This window comes from Macaca nemestrina, chromosome 4 (assembly GCF_043159975.1).
Source record: "Macaca nemestrina isolate mMacNem1 chromosome 4, mMacNem.hap1, whole genome shotgun sequence".
Classification (NCBI taxonomy): Eukaryota; Metazoa; Chordata; class Mammalia; order Primates; family Cercopithecidae; genus Macaca; species Macaca nemestrina.
This window is the reverse complement of record NC_092128.1, coordinates 52765152-52785865: the sequence shown is the minus strand read 5'-3', so window position 1 is coordinate 52785865 and position 20714 is coordinate 52765152. Positions and strand designations below refer to the sequence as shown.

Genomic DNA, 20714 nt, shown 5'->3' with positions numbered 1-20714 from the left:
GCTATTAATTATTGCCTCAATTTCAGAGCCTGCTATTGGTCTATTCAGGGATTCAACTTCTTCCTGGTTTAGTCTTGGGAGAGTGTAAGTGTCCAGGAAATTATCCATTGCTTCTAGATTTTCTAGTTTATTTGCGTAGAGGTGTTTATAGTATTCTCTGATGGTAGTTTGTATTTCTGTGGGGTCAGTGGTGACATCCCCTTTATCATTTTTTATTGCGTCTATTTGATTCTTCTCTCTTTTCTTCTTAATTAGTCTTGCTAGCGGTCTATCAATTTTGTTGATCCTTTCAAAAATCCAGCTCTGGGATTCATTGATTTTTTGGAGGGTTTTTTGTGTCTCTATCTCCTTCAGTTCTGCTCTGATCTTAGTTATTTCTTGCCTTCTGCTAGCTTTCGAATGTGTTTGCTCTTGCTTCTCTAGTTCTTTTAATTGTGATGTTAGTGTGTCAATTTTAGATCTTTCTTGCTTTCTCTTGTGGGCATTTAGTGCCATAAATTTCCCTCTACATACTGCTTTAAATGTGTCCCAGAAATTCTGGTATGTTGTATCTTTGTTCTCATTGGTTTCAAAGAACATCTTTATTTCTGCCTTCATTTTGTTATGTACCCAGTATCCATTCAGGAGCAGGTTGTTCAGTTTCCATGTAGTTGAGTGGTTTTGATTGCGTTTCTTAGTCCTGAGTTCTAGTTTGATTGCACTGTGGTCTGAGAGACTGTTTGTTATAATTTCTGTTCTTGTACATTTGCTGAGGAGTGCTTTACTTCCAGTTATGTGGTAAATTTTGGAATAAGTGCAATGTGGTGCTGAGAAGAATGTATACTCTGTTGATTTGGGGTGGAGAGTTCTGTAGATGTCTATTATGTCCGCTTGGTGGAGAGATGAGTTCAATTCCTGGATATCCTTGTTAACTTTCTGTCTCGTTGATCTGTCTAATGTTGACAGTGGGGTGTTGAAGTCTCCCATTATTACTGTATGGGAGTCTAAGTCTCTTTGTAAGTCTCTAAGGACTTGCTTTATGAATCTGGGTGCTCCTGTATTGGGGGCATCTATATTTAGGATAGTTAGCTCTTCCTGTTGAATTGATCCCTTTACCATTATGTAATGGCCTTCTTTGTCTCTTTTGATCTTTGATGGTTTAAAGTCTGTTTTATCAGAGACTAGGATCGCAACTCCTGCTTTTTTTTGTTCTCCATTTGCTTGGTAGATTTTCCTCCATCCCTTTATTTTGAGCCTATGTGTGTCTTTGCATGTGAGATGGGTCTCCTGAATACAGCAAACTGATGGTTCTTAACTCTTTATCCAATTTGCCAGTCTGTGTCTTTTAATTGGAGCATTTAGTCCATTTACATTTAAGGTTAAGATTGTTATGTGTGAACTTGATCCTGCCATTATGATATTAACTGGTTATTTTGCTCGTTAGTTGATGCAGTTTCTTCCTAGCCTCGATGGTCTTTACATTTTGGCATGTTTTTGCAATGGCTGGTACCGGTTGTTCCTTTCCATGTTTAGTGCTTCCTTCAGGGTCTCTTGTATGGCAGGCCTGGTGGTGACAAAATCTCTAAGCATTTGCTTATCTGTAAAGGATTTTATTTCTCTTTCACTGATGAAACTTAGTTTGGCTGGATATGAAATTCTGGGTTTAAAATTATTTTCTTTAAGAATGTTGAATATTGGCCCCCACTCTCTTCTGGCTTGTAGAGTTTCTGCCGAGAGATCTGCTGTTAGTCTGATGGGCTTCCCTTTGTGGGTAACCCGACCTTTCTCTCTGGCTGCTCTTAACATTTTTTCCTTCATTTCAACTTTGGTGAATCTGACAATTATGTGTCTTGGAGTTGCTCTTCTCGAGGAATATCTTTGTGGCATTCTCTGTATTTCCTGAATTTGAATGTTGGCCTGCTTTACTAGGTTGGGGAAGTTCTCCTGGATGATATCCTGAAGAGTCTTTTCCAACTTGGTTCCATTTTCCCCCTCACTTTCAGGCACCCCAATCAGATGTAGATTTGGTCTTTTCACATAATCCCATATTTCTTAGAGGCTTTGTTCATTTGTTTTTCCTCTTTTTTCTCTAGACTTCTCTTCTTGCTCCACTCCATTCATTTGATCTTCAATCATTGATACTCTTTCTTCCAGTTGATCGAGTCAGTTACTGAAGCTTGTGCATTTGTCACGTATTTCTCGTGTCATGGTTTTTATCTCTGTCAGTTCGTTTATGGCTTTCTCTGCATTGATTATTCTAGTTATCCATTCTTTCGTTCTTTTTTAAAGATTTTTAGTTTTTGTGCGCTGGGTACGTAGTTCCTCCTTTAGCACTGAGAAGTTTGATCAATTGAAGTCTTCTACTCTCAACTCATCAAAGTCATTCTCCATCCAGCTTTGATCCGTTGCTGGCGATGAGTTGCGTTCCTTTGGAGGGGGAGATGCACTCTTATTTTTTGAATTTCCAGCTTTTCTGCCCTGCTTTTTTCCCATCTTTGTAGTTTTATCTGCCTTTGGTCTTTGATGCTGGTGACATACTGATGGAGTTTTGGTGTGGATGTCCTTTCTGTTTGTTAGTTTTCCTTCTAACAGTCAGGACCCTCAGCTGTAGGTCTGTTGGAGATTGCTTGCAGTCCACTCCAGACCCTGTTTGCCTGGGTATCAGCAGCAGAGGCTGCAGAAGATAGAATATTGCTGAACAGCAAGTGTTGCTGTCTGATTCTTGCTCTGAAAACTTCATCTCAGGGGTGTACCCTGCCGTGTGAGGTGTGAGGTGTTGGTCTGCACCTAGTGCGGGATGTCTCCCAGTTAGGCTACTCAGGGGTCAGGGACCCACTTGAGCAGGCAGTCTGTCTGTTCTCAGATCTCAACCTCCATGCTGGGAGATCCACTGCTCTCTTCAAAGCTGTCAGACAGGGTCATTAATATCCGCAGAGGTTTCTGCTGCTTTTTGTTTATCTATGCCCTGTCCCCAGAGGTGGAGTCTACAGAGGCAGGCAGGCCTCCTTGAGCTGTGGTGGGCTCCACCCAGTTCGAGCTTCCCCGGGCTTTGTTTGCCTACTTAAGCCTCAGCAATGGCAGGCGCCCCTCCCGCAGCCTCGCTGCCGCATTGCAGTTAGATCTCAGACTGCTGTGCTAGCAATGAGGGAGGCTCCGTGGGCATGGGACCCTCCTGGCCAGGTGTGGGATATAATCTCCTGGTGTGCTCTTTGCTAAGACCCTTGGTAAAGCACAGTATTAGGGTGGGAGTTACCCGATTTTCCAGGTGTTCTCTGTCTCAGTTTCCCTTGCCTAGGAAAAGGGATTCCCTTCCCCCTTGCACTTCCCAGGTGAGGCGATGCCTCACCCTGCTTCAGCTCTCGCTGGTCGGGCTGCACCAGCTGACCAGCACCGATTGTCCGGCACTCCCCAGTGAGATGAACCCAGTACCTCAGTTGAAAATGCAGAAATCACCCATCTTCTATGTCACTTGTGCTAGGAGCTGGAGGCTAGAGCTGTTCCTATTCGGCCATCTTGCTCCGGGTGATCCTGTTTGTTTTCTAACAAGTTTTCTACTTATACTGACAATGACACTGTCTGCTGATTTTTGCTCTCTGCTCCCAACCAAGTCAGTTCCTTCTGGCTGTCAAGCTACTGGTTTCCACAGTCAGCTCTTGCCTGGGAAAACTATCTTTCTCACCAACTGAGCTGAAGGGGATGAGAGTACCACCAGACAAAAAAGGTGGCAAACTCACACTGTTCTTCCCCAAAGTAAGTACAAGCAGTTTTTGTGAATAAATGCTTCTTTAAATGTTGTTTGCCTCTGGTTAATTTCCAGAGCCCTTAAGTAATTGTTGTTTTCACAATTTTGTCTAGTTTTATATTTGCTTTTTGCCAACAGAATTTTCTAATCTCTTCACTCCACCATACTTGGAAGTCCTGCCTCTAAATATATTTTAACTATAATTTTTCATGAAATCAATATTCAGCATACACTGTAAACATATAAATGATTTTATATCCTAGTTCAATAGTAAACTAGCATTATTTGTTCACTTTGGTTTTTCTTAACGTTAAAAAAGATTTTCTTCTTCCTCCCTTTTTAAAAAGTAGATACAGGGTCTTGCTTTAGTTGTCCAGGCTGGTCTCACACTCCTGGGCTCAAGCATTCTTCTCAACTGAGCCTCCTGAGCAGCTGGGACTATAGGCATGTGCCACCACTCCCAGCTTCATATTTTCATTTTAAATTAAATTTTCCCAGGCCATCATCTCAATATAGTTTTATTTTGGTCAAAACTTTCAGATAAACTATCCCTTTTTTATTCTCTCCTGGGGATATTTTTCTTAGAGTTCCTCATTTCTTTATTCCAATCTTGACTAATTTTTCTCTGGGTCTGCAGTATAGGTGCTATTTTTAGAATCTCCTTTGACTCTCTTCTGTGTTGGGTGCATTGTTTAGTGAATTAAATGTGATTGTTGTAGAGGTCATGGAAAACAGTGCCTAAAAACATGGGCTCTGGAGTTAGATTAAATTCAGAGTCCAGTTCTATATAATTATTTGTGCCACCTTGGAGACACTGCCTATCTATGCCTCAATTTTCCAGTCTGTAAAATGGTAAAAAGAACAGTACTTGCCTTATTTGGTTGTCCTGAAGATCAAATGAGCTAATATATAATAAATATTTACTACTCTCATCATGTTGAAATATGTTTGGTGGAACACATGGAATTTTTTTGAGAAATGTGTAAGAGTGTAATATTTGAGACTTTGTACAGGTAATAGTTCCACTAACACTTGATGGTCTGATCAGGTATAGAATTCTAGGTTGAAAATTACGTGTCCTCAGAATTTTAAAGGCATTGTGTTTTTATCTTGTAGTTCCAGTGCTGCTGTTGATAAGTCTGATGATATTCTGGTTGCCATTTTTTCAATAAGTGTTTTTTGTTCATTTGTTTGTTTTGTTTTGGAAGATTTTTGTATCTCTTATCCTTGGTGGGTGTTTTTGTTTGGTTGGTTTTTTTTGAGACACGGTTTTGCAATTCTTTTGCCTCTGCCTCCCAAGTAGCTGGGACTACAGGGGTGTGCCACCACACTCGGCAAATTTTGTATTTTTAATAGAGGTGGGCTTTACCATGTTGGCCAGGCTGGTCTCAAACTCCTAACCTCAGGTGATCTGCCTGCCTCAGCCTTCCAAAGTGCTGAGATTACAGGTGTGAGCCACCACACCCAGCCTTTGGTGTTTTAAAATGCCATTCTAGTGAGCCTTCAACAATTTCTTCTTTTATTCATTGTGCTGGCTACTCTGTTAATCCATTACTCTAAGAATTTTTATTGTGTTATTTCTTTGATAATTTCCTCCTCTGTTCTCTCCTTCTGTTCAGACTTCCTGGAACTCATATTAATTAGAAATTATATCTTGGGGGTTGATCCTTGTCTTAGTCTGCTGGAGCTGCCATGGTAAAATGCCACAGGCTGCGTGGCTTAAACAATAGAATCTTATTTCTCATAGTTCTGGAGGCTGAGAAGTCCAAGATCAAGGTGCTGGCAAGGCAGGTTTTATTCTGAGTTCTCTTCTCTTAGCCAGTAGGCAGCTGCCACCTCACTGTGTGCTCACGTGACCTTTTCTTTGTGTGTGTGTGTAGAGAGAGAGATCTTTGACATATGTTCTTCTTACAAGGATACAAGATCTACTGGATCAAGGCTCTATCTTATGACCTGATTTAACGTTTATTACTTCCTTGTAGGCACTATCTCCAAATACTGTCACATTGGGGATTAGAGCTTAAATATGAATTTTGGAGGGACATAATTCAGCCTGTAGCAATCTTCTAATCAGATTACCTTTTCACTTCTATTCTCCCTCTTGTTGAACTTTTCTCTTTATTCTAGATGAGTTCCATTTTTACTGAATCATTTTGACATTTCTTGCCATCATGTTTTTTATTTCTAAGAGCTCTTTTTCAATTTTTAAATTATTTTCCTTTATTTTACTTTGTTTTTTTCATTGATGCAATATATTTTATCTTTCTGAAAATATAAATGATAGATTTTTTGATCCTGCTACATGAATTATTTGTATATTTTTACTAAATGACTTTTTTTTTTCTATTTGCTTTGTACTTGGCCTCTCAAATTGGAGGCTTTTTCAAATATTTGGTGATCTTTGGCTATCCCTTGTCATATAAAAATGACAAAATAATCATAGAGAGAACAGGGCTTGTTGACCAAGTAGCAAGAAGACATTTTTATTATGTGATCCTCAGATGTCAATATTGCTCTTTTCTCTGGGTCTGATTAGTGTTACACTAGTTAGTTTAGCTAGGATAGGCAAGGTTAGCTACAGGAAAAGAAAAAACAAAAAGAATAAAACAACTCAGTGGCTTAACACAATAAATATTTATCATTCTCACTATATATCCAATGATAATTGGTGATGGGCTCTGCTCCAGTCACAGAATTACTACAAACCATCTTATGATGTCACTATTTCACCAAGATATCTCATTTGTCATAGCAGAAAAAAAAAGCAAACATGGAAAATTGCACATTGGCTGTTGAATGTGTCCACCTGGAAGTAGTATACATGACTTGTGCTTTTATTTAATTGACTGAAGCAAATCCTAGGTCCACACCTAGCCTCAAAGTGCGAAAGTGCAGCCCTCCCAAGTGTCCAAAAGGAGAGGATAGCCAGAAATACTGGAGAGCAGTACCGAGGTTTACCACAATGACTGATTCATTCTCTTAAAAATAGTATGCTTGCACGCCTGTAATCCCAGCATTATGGGAGGCCAAGGCGGGTGGATTACGAGGTCAAGAGATTGAGACCATCCTGGCCAACATGGTGAAACCCCATCACTACTAAAAATACAAACATTAGGTGGGTGTGGTGGCATGCACCTGTAATCCCAGCTACTAGGGAGGCTGAGGCAGGAGAACCGCTTGAACCCAGGAGGCAGAGGTTGCAATGAGTAGAGATCGCACCACTGCACTCCAGCCTGGGCAACAAGAGCGAAACTCCATCTTAAAAAAGAAAAAACTATGCTTGCAGTCCTCATTCCTCCTTAGCAGATACTATTCAGATACTTAACATCCACTTGGTGAATTATTGATAAATTGCTCCTTTTACTATTTTTTTTTCTGATGAAGTATGTTGACTAACTTAAGGAGAACTTAGGAAAAGTTAGATGAAAACAAAAGGATTCCTCTGCCTGATAAACTTTTTATTGTTAGAAAGCAACAAAAAAGCACTGAATTTCTATTTTCCATCATGCTGTGTCTTCCTAAAGTCAGTCTTAATTTCATCACAGCACCACTGAGGAGGCAAAACCAGAGTGGAAATGAAGGTGACAGTAAGCTGAGTTGTAACTTGGAACTGGCTGTGTCCAGCCTCCAAGTGACCAATTTTGTAATTTATTATTGACTTTATGCAGCTACACACAAAAGGGAGTGAAGATTGCGCAAGAGGCTCTGCTAATAGCAAAGTGTTTCAGGACCTAGAGCTGTGAACTACAAAACAGTTTATCTTCAAGTGCCCAAGAAGTGAGGGTAGAATTCAGGTTGCCTGACAGAAGCAATTTAGAGTCCTCAGCAATAGAGGAGAGTTTGAATGTGAAGACATTCTCCTCTCAAACTTATAACACCTTGAAGAGTAGACAAGTCCCAAGCATTACTGTTTTGGGCTACAAGGCACAAATGTGATTGCAAACCAGACAAAAGTGTCCCGATTCATGAGCAGATTTTAAAACCAACCTGTTTCTCTGCCTCTGGTTTCAAAGAAACTAATTGCTCAAGATGCACACAGATGGTGTCTGACTCATTGTTTCTTTCCTTAATGTTATTGAATGTTAAATTAGTAATGGTAATAAACAACCACATATATTCACAGAGGAAATGTATGAAGCTAAAATTAGAATCTTTGTCATGCAACATTGATTTGTACCAGAAGTTGGAGCTAGATTGGCCAGCAAGTGAATGTTTCAGCCTTGTCCCTCCAAGTCATCTTGTTGAGCCCTGAGCGCAGCCAACCCTACAGTCACTGACCTTTATAAATGGAGAGCTGCTGAGAAACCTTCTAGTCCACTGCCAAGCCTCCAGCTGTGGCCTTCCAGTACACACACCCCTCCTCAGTTCAGACAACTTAGTGCTCTATGCACTTGCTGCTATGCAGAGGACCTTGACACTTCTAGAATGCAGTACAGAAGCTGCCATTTACATCTTTAAGGTCCTAGGCATGTGCAGCTTATTTGCTAACTGAAGTTGCCACATCGATCAGTCACTGGATGCAGGCTGCCCTGGGAAAGGGTGTGACATTGGAGGAGGTAGCTTTCTGCAGAGGGGACAATCCCTAAAGGGGCTGACATTTGAAGGCTGTTGGCCCATGACATTCTCAGAAGTTGGGGCAATGAGGCTTCACTGATGGGGGAGCTGGGCAGTGCATCCTTGTGTCTACCACACTGCTACTTCAAGTCATTTTTCCCAGCAGACTCTTCTATCACACCTCAAACTTCTTCAAATTTCTGCCTGAGATAAACTTTCTCCATAGTTTTCAGACCAACATCACTTGCCCCAAACTCTCCACCCCTTCTCATAATCAATCTCATTGTTTCTCCACTTTATCTCTGATTTATCACACTATCTCATGGATATCTGTCCCTAGGTGGGTAAGCTTACTTCTACATTTACGGTTATGTTCACTTAGTAGCTTTTCTCCACTGTTTACAATAGTCAGCTCTGTCTCTACAAAGAATCATGCTCCAAATAATAAAATGTTGGCTGAACATGTCCTACTTTTCATCTTCTGAACATGTAGAGTACACAGGGTTCCAAACTATAGTTTGCTCCCACAGAGTTGGCTTCCTTTGTGTTTTTCATGAACCAAACTCAATCTAATTTACTTCAAAAAGTGTGTTCCTGTCAGGTCACTCCAGTCACATGAGAAATTGATTGGCCTTTCTAAGGGAAAGAAGGAATCATTTCCCAAAATGATAAGAGAAACAAAGCCAGCCAGGGTTAGACGTCTCCTTTTAAATCTCCTCCCCCGACAATAAATGAGAAGAGTCGATAAACTCATTCCCCACATTCCACATAGTAGCCTCAGCAATATTATGCTTCACTGAGCAAAACAACTTCGAAGTGTCTGCTTTTACCTAATAGCACCTAAGTGCACTCTGAGTGCCTTCATTTCAATGATTAATCAAGAAAAAACTCAATGATTAATCATTTCAATACTCTGTGGCTGCATTCCTTTGGTGCACCATGTACGATAGGACAAATTAGGTAATAAACTTTCTGGCATTTATTCCATTCAGTTGAATACTTCTCCACTTTTTTAGCTGTAATCTCTGAAGCCATCTAGCATAAGTGGTCTGCATGGGAATTGTGATTTTTTTGCTAACCTAGTTCCTTTTCCAAGTAAAATTACATCCTTAAAGGTTTATCTACTCCTCACCAGGTCACTAGACAAAAACTCAGCCTTGATTTTCTTATCTTTGAACAAGTTGTTTTGTTACCTCCAGTTCCTGGTAAAATCTCCCTGCTGTTTGTTCATAAGGGTTCCACAGTACACACGAACAAAAAATGCATGGAGAGACTCCAGAACAAAGTGAGATCCAAAGTGACTTGCAAGCAATGGCTGGGGAAGAAAGAAGGGGGAAGAGATATTTGAAAAGTCACATTAATAGAAGAGGTATATACGCTACCCAAATTATCTCTGTTTCCACGTGCTTTGCAAGGAGGGAAAATCAGATTGACATTTTGAACTTTTCATCCTTAAGAAGATAATTACCACTAACTCTTCATCAAAGACGCATCATTTTGAAATTCTTTTCTGGCTGCAAGGATTAGTTAATATGATAACACATGCAGTTACCCTCCCTCTCTCCCTCTCTTTTTCAGTCTCTTGCAATCAAAAACATACTTGATCAGCACATCCAGCCAGGGTTTAAGGTGTAGTCTGGAATAGGACAGCTTTTTCTCTGGGATGCTACTTCATGCGTGGAACACAAAACTGAGTGTGGTGACTTCTAACAAGCTATTTGACTTAGGAAAAGCTAATAATGAGAAAAAAAGATTTTGTCATTTTTATTGTGGCTGTTACTCAGTCACTATAAGTTATCATATTATTATGTAGGACCTTAAAATTTATTGAGAATCTATGGACAATGGAAAAGACACTGAAAATGTAAGTAGTTAAGACATGTTGCTACCCTTGAGAAATATAACATGGATTTGGAAGAACTTGAGGTTGAAAGAAAATTTAAGTGCTCTTTGGGGTTGGCAGGATCTTTAGAGATCTCTCCTTTCAGTACAGGAGAATGCAGCACTGAGAGCAAAAGTGACTTGTGGTTTGTTTAGAATCACTGAGCAGAAATGGAACCAGAATTTGGATCTTCATATTCCTAGCTCAGTGTACTTTTTATTACTTAAACTGCCTTAATGATCTCCAATGAGAGTCCATTCACCCTAAGACAATTTTTTTCATCTACTTTCATTTAAATGTCAAGAAAAATATTTCAGACATACAGAGAAGTACCAAGAACAATATGCTGAGACTCATGTACCTACTCCCCAACTTAAATAAAATATTATAGTCATAATTAAAGACCTTTTATATCCCTTGTTAATCCCTTTCCTCTATATCCCCCCAAGATGTAATCAGTATCCTGAATTTGCTGTTTATCATTCCCATATTTTAAACTTCACTACATATGTATACATATGTATATATTCACAATAATACATTGTATTACTTCGCATGTTTCAAAGCTTTATAAATGATGTCATACTGTAAATGGTATTCTGTGCCTTGCTTTTTTTTACTCAACCTATTTTTGAGATTTATGGATATTAATATATGTATTCTAGTTCTGTGTTGTTGCTATATATTGTAAGAATATACACGTATTTGTTTTTCTGCTATTTTTTGTTCATCGACATGTAAAGTGGTTCCAAGTTTTTGTCATTTCGTGAACACTTGCATACTGTCACCTTGGACACACTGAGGATATATACTAGGAGCCAAGTTACTAGGTCACATAGTATGTGCATCTTTAAATTTACTGGATTCCAATGTCAGATCTAGAAACCTAGCTTCACTGGGTTTGGTCTTCTAAATCTATCTGCTTACTTGCTGTATTAGCCAGGGTTCCCAGAGGAACAGAATAGAATATATCTACACATGAAAGAGGTTTATCAGGGAGAATTGGCTCACACGATAGGCCATCTGCAAGCTGGGGAAGAAAGAAGCCAGTAGTGGCTCAGACCAAGTCCAAAAGCTTCAAAAGCAGGGAAGCCAACAGTGCAGTCTTGGGTCTGTGGCTGAAAGCCCAAGAGCCCCTGGCAAACCACTGATGTAAGTCCGAGAGTCCAAAGGCCAAAGAGTCTGATGTCCAAGGGAAGGAAGCATCTAGCACAGAAGAAAGATGAAAGCCAGAGGACTCAGCAAGCCAGCTTATCCCACCTTCTTCCATCTGCTTTGTCCTAGCTGAGCTGGCAGCCAAGTGGATGATGCCCACCCACATTGAGGATGGCTCTTTCTCTCCCAGTCCACTGACTCAAATATCAATCTCCTCTGGCAACACCCTCACAGATACACCTAGAAACAATACTTTACCAGCTATCTAGGTTTCCTTCAATCCAATCAAGTTGACACTTAATATTAACCATCATACTTGCCATATTGCTGACTTTTCAACTAAGTGCAAGTTTGAAATTTTTATGATGGAAGAGCTTGACACACGTAGCTACCTTTTGAAGACTGAAGATGCAGGGTTAGTTTGCCTACAGTTATCACTGGTTGGAAATGCAAGGAGACAGAAGTCTTTGTATTGAGCTGGTTAATTTCGAGGCTTATAGTGAGCTCCAAAGAGAGAATCAAAACATATAGCTTTGAATGGGAGACTGTCCCTTTGTGGCATCCTGTGGACATGGTAGGGGATACAAATAGAGCCACCCTTCCAGGAAATGTAGTAAAGATCAACCATGTGACACAAGTTGGTTGGTGCTGCAAAGGTTCTGACAAAGTCTTTCCCTGTGGTTGTTTCTGAAACGCCACCATTTCTTAATGTAGTCCTCCACTAAAATGCAAACAACTGGACAGAAGGGTTCAAGTAAATTGTCAGGATGTGTTATTTATTTAAATCTTAATATGAAAGCAGTGGTGGTGGTGGTGGTAGTGGGGGGTATGTGTAAAATCTCTTGAGGGAAATGGATTTCAATTACTATCTTCTCTGTGAAGGATTCCCCAATGCCTCTGCCTACATGTATTTTCCCTGTTCTGATTTCCCTCAGTATTTTATGTCTTTTCAGTAACAATTATCACACACTGAATTTTATTTTAAATGTGCAAAATCAGGGATCCATGCATAGTAGAGAAAATATTTATTATTGCACAAGAAACCACCCTCAAACTTTGTGGCTTAAAACAACCATGTGTTTGCTTATAATTCTACAATTTGGTCAGGGCTCAGCAGTGCCAGTTCATCTCAGCTCTAGGTGGTGTCAGCTATGATCCTTCATGTGGTTGCACTCATCTGACTGCTCACCTAGGGCTTGAATGTCCAAGGTGTCCTGTCATTTTCCAGGATTCTTCTCCATGCAGCCTCTTCAGCAGGAAAGCTGAGATCTCCTTACGTGGTAGCTGGATTTCAAGAGAGCAAAAGTGGAAGCTGCCAGGCCTGTGAAGAGCTGGGCCCAAACTGGCACAGTGTAACTTCTGCCTCTTTCTGTTGGCCAAAGTAAACCACAAAACCAGCCTGATTTTAAGGAGAGGAAAGGCAGATTCTATGTCTTGATGGGGAAGGCAATATAAACATAGAGGAAGCACTTGCTGGAGGACATCTTTAGAGCCAATATATCATGCATAGTATTTTAGATATAATATTCGATTTCATCAATACATGAACAAAAGTGTCTGCTTGCCAGCTCTAAAGAGAACAGCAGATCTCCCAGCACAGAGGACTTGTCAAAGGAGTACAGAAGAAAACATTCCTTTGGGGCCACCAGTGAATGAAAATGTGAGTCTAGCTATCTCAGTTAGCACAGAACATAAATACAGAACCATAACGGGTTGATGGGTGCAGCAAATCACTATGGCACGCGTATACCTATGTAATAAACCTGCATGTTCTGCATATGTGCCCCAGAACTTAAAGTATAAGAAAAAAAGTATTTTTAAAGAATAAGTAAAGATATAATGATCATTATCTATGTTAAGCTATTAAATACTATATAAAATTATATATATAATCATTTCATTCTAAAAGAAAATAAATATATGACTGAAGGTTACCTCAAGAAAATATGACAAAACATTTCAATTATTTAAAGTAATAGAACTAAGCAATATTTTTTGTTCTTGCTAAGTTTCTTATTTCCCACATTTCAGGAATGAAATTGCCTTGCTTATAAAACCAGAAAAAACAATCCGTATGTATTTTTTTTTTGAAGCTTAGAATATTGCTTTCAAGTGCTTCTAGCATGTTCAGGGCAGTCTTTCATAAATATTACTAGTACACAATAAAAAGTTCTTATTTTTTGTGAAAAAAGGCATAATTTATTGGTTTGATTTGTATGTCTGCCTGGATCTGAAAGTTGTAGAATTTATAAAATAATTTAACCATTCAGACTTGGACCATATTAGACCATATTCCAACTCATCTGCATTTTCTGAATCATCAAAAGTTTATGTGGATCTTGTTTGGATCCTGATTCAGTTAAAACAACCAGAGAATGATATTGTTGAGACCATTATGGAATATGTCCTGTACTGGCTAGTATGTGATGTTAAGGAATCATTATTTTGTTAAAGGTGAAAATGACATTTTGTGTAATTTTTTGTTTGTTTGTTTGTTTTTGAGACAGAGTCTTGCTCTGTCGCCCATGCTGGAGTGCAGTGGTGCAATCTTGGCTCACTGCAACCTCTGCATCCCGGGTTCAAGCAATTCTCCTGCCTCAGCCTCCCAAGTAGTTGGGACTACAGGTGAGTGCCACAACACCTGGCTAATTTTTTGTGTTTTTAGCAGAGATGGGGTTTCGCCGTGTTAGCCAGGATGGCCTTGATCTCCTGAACTCGTGATCCGCCCACCCTGGCCTTCCAAAGTGCTGGGATTACAGGCATAAGCCACTGTGCCTAGCCTGTAGTGTTTTGTTTGTTTGTTTTAAGGGTCACCACTGAAAAATTTACAGATGACATGATGTGATGTAAGGTGCAAGATGAAAAAAAATTGGCAGAATATTGGTGATTGGTACATCAGTGTGTGGAGGTCATTCTATCACTTGCTTGACTTCTGTGCATAATTAAATTTTTCTGTAATTAAAACAAATAAAAATAAATCTAAAAGCAGAGTTTCACTGGGTTTGGGTGTCAGACAATCTGGTGCATTGAAAGTGAACAAAAAGACAAGGGGCCTGCCCAGAGGGAAGAACTGGGGAGGGAGGTAGGAAACCAGTGAGCGCACATCACCTGTCTGCCCATCACGCACCCTCTCAGCCCTGGGCCAATTTCTCCCAAGGCCCATAGGAAGTTTACTGCTTAGAATCCCCAGTGAGCTGCCTCAGATTTGGGATTAGGAAGAACAGTGTTTCCCCATTAGTGTGGAAAGTAATTTCTGTTCTTGGTGTGTGGCATTTTCCCCTGTCATTGCAAGCACCTCTGCTTTAGACCTTGGTTCCTGGAATTGCAGCTTTATTTGCCTGTAAAGCAAGGAGATGAGACAATAGAAATGAATTATGCCTATCATTACTGAGAAGTCAGCAAAAATCTAGAGGAACCTTGAAAAAGGAGACTGTCTACGGTTCAGCTACATGGATCAGCAGGCATTTGAAATCCAAAACATAGATGTAGAAAATCATAAAGGCTGAACTTAGGGGAAGAGTGGGGAATCTGTGTAATGGATGCAGTCTTCTTTGTTACAATAAGGCTAGACTCCCTATGGTTGTTTATTTTCAGGTTTGTTTGTTTTGAAAAAGACTGACGAGAGTAAGTTAAAATACAGAAAGTAGGTACAATTAATTTTTTTAAAGTGTGTTCTCTGCAAAGTCAACAAAACAGGCAAACTACTCCAAAGAAATAAAAGGAGAAAGCACAATTACACAAAATAAGAAATGACAAAAGGGAAATTTCTATTGAAAGAAAGGAAATCTTTAATACCTAAAAGATTATTTTAAACAATTCTATGGCAATAAATTATAAAACCTAGATGAAATGCATAATTTTCTAGGAAAATATAATTTATCAAAACTGAATGTAGTAAAGGTCAAAGAGAAAACATTATAGAGAAATAGAGAAAATTATGAAGGAGCTACAACTCCCGCAAAGCACCAGACTCATATGGTTTCACAGAGATTCTACTCAACCTTCAGAGAGCATATACACCCAATGCTGTTTGAATTTTTCCAGAGCAGAGGTAAAGAAGGAAAACTTCCAGTACTTTTAATCAAATGAATATAGCATCAACAGCGAAACTCAATAAATATTGCTTTAAAAAGTATATGTGGAAATTTAATATTTTATAAAGATGATATGTCAAACCACTTAGGAAAATAGCCATTATCAGAACAAGTACTGAAACAATTGATAAACCATTTGGAAAAACTTAAAATAGAATCCGTACCTTACCCTATACACTAACATAAACTCCGAATAGATCAGCGACCTAACTGCAAGAAAAAAAGAAAAGAAACCATGCAGTACTTGAAGAAAACATAGATGAATTCATCTATTAACTGGGAATGGGGAAAATATAAAAATAAAATAATATTATTAAATCAAATATAGTAAAATAAAAATATTTTGCATAGCGACAAACATCATAATCAAATTGAAAAGAAAAAGGTTCAACTGGGAGTAAATACTTGCTATTTACACTACAAAAAAAAGGGCTATTCTCCCCAACATATAAAGAGCTCTTAAAAATCTAGAGGAAGACTGGAAACCTATGAAAATGTTGAGCAAAAGACCTGAATAAACTGAATAAATACTTCTGACAAAAATAAATATAAATAGCAATTAAATGAACCAAAGATCCACAAACTTCATTCAGGTGGGAAATATAAATAAAACTTCACTGATAAAACATTTCTCAGATTGGCAAAGAATTCAAAAGTTTGGCAATATACCCTGTTGTTGAGGGAATAGAGAGGCATACATTGCTGTTGGGAGTGGAAAACTCCATGTGAAGATGAATTTGGCAAAATCTAATAAAGTTATGTAAGAATTTAACCTTCAACTCAGCAATTCCACTTTTAGACTCTATTCCATAGATATAACCCCAGAAAGACAAAATAACATATGCATAATGTTATTCATTATGGTACTTTTTGTAATATCAAAACATTATAAACAACTCAAACATCTACTAATATAGAACTAGTTGAATAAACTGTAGTTATTTCCACACAATGGTGTACTCCCTAGCTGTGAAAAAAAAAAAAAAGAAAGAAAGAAAAAAGAAAAAAATTTCTATGTACTAATATGGAGTATTCTGGCTAAAAACGCAAGATGCAGAATGATGTATGTAAGTGTGCTTCTTCTGTTACAAAGGAAGCAAAAAACGACAGGTAGGTAGATAGGTGGATAATAAATAGTAGAGAGCAAGATTTGCTGATTTGCTTATTATTTTCCAAATGAAACACTAGAAAAATAAATCAGAAGCTAACAAAAAAGAAACTATCTTATGTAAGAGAGTGGAAGGAATAAGGATGGAAACAGTACTTCTCTGGGGATTCTTTTGTATATGATTTTGAACCACATATAAATGTGTCCCTGTGCTAGAAGACCTCAGTTAAGGCTCCATGATGTTCTGCCTTGACATCTGATAAGAGCAGGAGGGCCTTGTACCCTAAGTTCCCCTCCTGACTCTGCTTCTGCAGATAAGGTCCTCTAGCCAAGCAACCCTTCTTATGAAAGGGACAGACACAGTTCCTGCTTCTTCCTGAGTAGAGGGTTTTGGTTCCCCACCAGTCCACAGCATTATTCAAACACACATCTTCCTATGGGAACCTGGGGCACTTTGGCCCCTTGGTACTACAAAGCCTGCCTCCAATAGCTCCTGGGTTGTTCACTCTATTCCTGAGTGCTATCCCCGTGTGACCCTCCCTGTGTGGCCCTGCATGGTGTGCTGTGACCTGCTCCCCCAAGCCATGAGTATACATCACTAATCAACTGCTGCCAATCTCCTTTGTCCAGGGTCAGGTCGTATGTGTTCAGCCACCCCCAAAACCCTATGGTGGGAATCTCTCCCTCACCAATGGGGTGAATAGGAGATGATTAAAGCATTTACATACTAAAAGCAAAATAAAACTTTAAAATAGCTGAACTGTAAAACTGAAAACAAACTAAAAACAGGAACATGAGAATATAACAAATTGGTAAGGTAAAGAATGACTTCAGTTGACTTTTGACTGTTCATTTTAGTGGAATATATTCCAAGATTTAATGGTATCATATAATATAGCACTATAATTTTGAATTAACTTATGTATTTGTACGACAGAGAAAGCTAGGAAACATATTATTAAGGTCCAAGATTTTCAGTGGGAATGAAAAGAGATACAAAGAAGTTTAGACAAAATGTAATATTAAATTTTAATTAGAAATATCGATGAAAATTCATGATTTTCAAAACTACATATACTATATATATAGTGTCTCTATCCACTGAAAGGGTTTCAAGCAATGTCATTCTTGTAGTAATAAGCCCTGATAGTTCAATTATCTTGATTCATATACTATTCTCCAGTTAAAGCAACCAAGGCTTCTTGGAGAAATGGCTAGAGTAAGTACAAACACAGAACATTGTTCCAGAAAGCACAGAAGTCCTTAATTATCACATGCATGCCAACTGAGAGGAGCTACCACTGGCAATATTTGGAATAATTTAAACATCAAGAGAATAATGACTATAATTCATCAAACACACTGAATAAATAAAAGTCCATGGTTATACTCCAAAAGGGGGGAAAAAATAAATTTGCTACCATTAAAGGTGACATATCATCCCCTTATTCAGAAAGTTAGTTATAAAAGGGGAACTAAAATTTATCCTCCATTTTTAGGAGACATTATAGTTCGTCCTCAGTTGATGAGGTGGAAGTTTTAAAACAATTCTTTTCTAGCAGAGAAGAATGCCAGATAATGAATGTAGGAGGAATGAGAGAATTAGAAAATTACCCATATTGCAATCTCCAATAAGATAATTTATTGAGGCAAGGATTACCAATAAATACTAAAACCAACAAGTAAAAATTTAGTGGGAAACAGGACATTTGCCCTGTGCCAGGTGACCTGGCAATAGCAAAGGGAAAACATAATCTCTATAGTGGAAAGATCTGACTGTCATCCCCTTAACCTAGTGACCAAATTAGCATCTATAATATTGAAGCAATGAGACATGTGCCTGCTAATATGATGCAATGTAAGCTATGTAGCATCATCTATGTTGTATCCTTACCAAAATATTTAACCTAAATCAGTTGTCTATCATTTTAAAATTGCTATGTCATTTAAAAGAGAGTGCTAGGTCAGAAAAAAAATCAATGCATGACTTTATCTTACTTGGAAGAAACTAGTAGAGATGATATTTTTGGGACAATAGACAAAATTTAATTATGGATCAGGTATTTGATAGAAATTATTAAATTTAGGTGCAGTAATGGTATTATGGCAAAAGGGAATTTTCTTATTTTTAGAAGATACAGGCTCAATTATTTATGATAAAAGGATCATGATATTTGCAAATTATTTTGAGATGGTTCAGCAAATGTTAGATGACAGAGCAAATATAGCAAAATGATAATAATTTAAAAAATGTGGGTGGTGGGTATGTGACATTGATTCACTATTCTTTCAAATTTTCTGTGTAAATGAAAATTTTTATAATAAAAATTAGAAAAGATATTTGAGATATTTGTCATTTTACAACATCTACTTTAATTTAAACGCAACAGAGTCCCTTTAACTTCCAAGTAAGAGTTGGTGTAGTTTGTAGCTGACCTGTGTTCCCACTAAAAAAAACTAAACAAACTGGGTAAAATTAAAAAATCCTCTGTTAGAAGATTGCTGATGCAATAGGGACGAGAGGGCACAGGATTCTAGAACAAGGAGAACTGTGGCAAAGTGTGCTGACTCTGCAGCCTTTTGTCCTTGTGGGTATGTGCCAAATCTGGGCTCAGGACAACAAGCTGAGCACCTAAACTTTGAGTACTGGGTCACTGCCGGGGACAGAGATACCAGGGAGACTTTGGGTGGTCTCATGGGGCTGAGAGACAAAACTAAAGCCGGGGAGGCTGATGTCCAAGTAGGAAGGGAAAGTGTATTAGTTCATTCTTACACTGCTGATAAAGACATACCCAAGCCTGGGAAATTTATAATGGAAAGAGGTTTAATTGACTCACAGTTCCACATGGCTAGGGAGGCCTCACAGTCATGGCGGATGGTGAAAGAGGAGCAAAGTCATGTCTCACATGGCAGCAGGCAAGAGGGCATGTGCAGGTGAACTCTCCTTTATAAAACCATCAGATCTTGTGAGACTTGTGCACTATCTTAAGAATAGCATGGGAAAAACCCACCCTCATGATTCAATTACCTCCCACTGAGTCCCTCCCATGACACAGGGGGATTATGGCAGCTACAGTTCAAGATGAGATTTGGGTGGGGACACGGCCAAACCATATCAGAAGGGTAGAGAACAGAGCCTAACACAAGAACCATTTTCTCCCCAAGACATTCACAGCATTCTGAAGCTGGGGCACTATGCTAAACATCTAAGAAGAGCACCTCTGAAAAGCTGAGTGGGGTTTCCTGCAGTCTCACAGTAATGCAGATGAACATCAGAGTGCAATACTTCCAGAGGAAGGTGCTCCAGTGAAACACACCAGTCTCGCAGTCAAAAGACTGTGAAAACTATACTTTAGTAATAGAGTAGAATCAGAGGTAGGCACAGTCTTTCAAGAACGGTAACAAGCTCAACTCTCCCTAGTCACTGATTGGTTTAATGGGATCAGTTATCCCTGTATCTCCTGAGCAGAAGACAGGATAAATCTTCTCTGAGGGAAGTTATCATCTGGATCCTTTACAATGTGTGCCACAGGTCTTAAATGCTGTATTTGGATGACAATGCCCAGAAGCGTAAAAATAAACATTCTTCCTTTGTGCCCCATTTTTAAGAACAAGGAAAACTTTCCCATCCCCAAGCCTCCCTGCTGACTTCTACTCACCTCTTTGCCCATGTCTAACCCGATCATTTGACAAGGGTAACGAGATGACCATAAATGGCTTCAACCAATTAAAGTTCACATCCCTCTCACCTCCAGTGGAGCTGGAAAAGGACCCAGCCTCTTTTAAAAGATAAGGCTTCTTAGAAGAGGATTAACCCAATCATGGCTTTATTAGCAAGGAGGGAGGGAATGGCAATTGAGTAGACAATCAAAAATATTGCCAAGTAATTTATCAGCTATTAACATATGACCTTGGGCAAGCTATTTTAGCTGAGTCATACTTTTCTCATCTATAAAATTCAGATGATAATAATACCTCAAAATTCTTCTATATGTATTAATAAAACACGTTTTTAAATTTAAAAACCTCGCCAATTGTCTAGTATATTTTTAGTGCTCCAGTGAAGTTGAATATTACTATTCTATCATGGTTTTGAATCCCTTTTTAAGGCATGTTTCAGTTGTTGTGGTCTTTTAGGCATGACACCCCAACTTCATCCTATTTGTCAAGCATCTGCTGAACAGCCCAGACAGCAGGACT

The 20714-nt window shown here is 38.8% G+C and overlaps 1 long non-coding RNA gene across 2 annotated transcripts in view; it reads right to left on the bottom strand.

Annotated features, from left to right (window-relative positions):
* Nucleotides 1–13145, bottom strand: part of LOC139362767 (uncharacterized) — a 38446-nt gene extending 25301 nt beyond the window's left edge. The window contains exons 1-3 of one of the 2 annotated variants that reach the window (XR_011622043.1): nt 12502–13145; nt 9469–9590; nt 1974–6296 (exon numbers count right to left, since the gene is read on the bottom strand). This is a non-coding gene — a long non-coding RNA (uncharacterized lncRNA). Of the gene's footprint in view, nt 1–1973; nt 6297–9468; nt 9591–12501 lie in introns of those variants that run through there. The other variant, XR_011622044.1, reaches the window with a different exon arrangement.
* Between the last annotated feature and the right edge of the window lie 7569 nt (nt 13146–20714).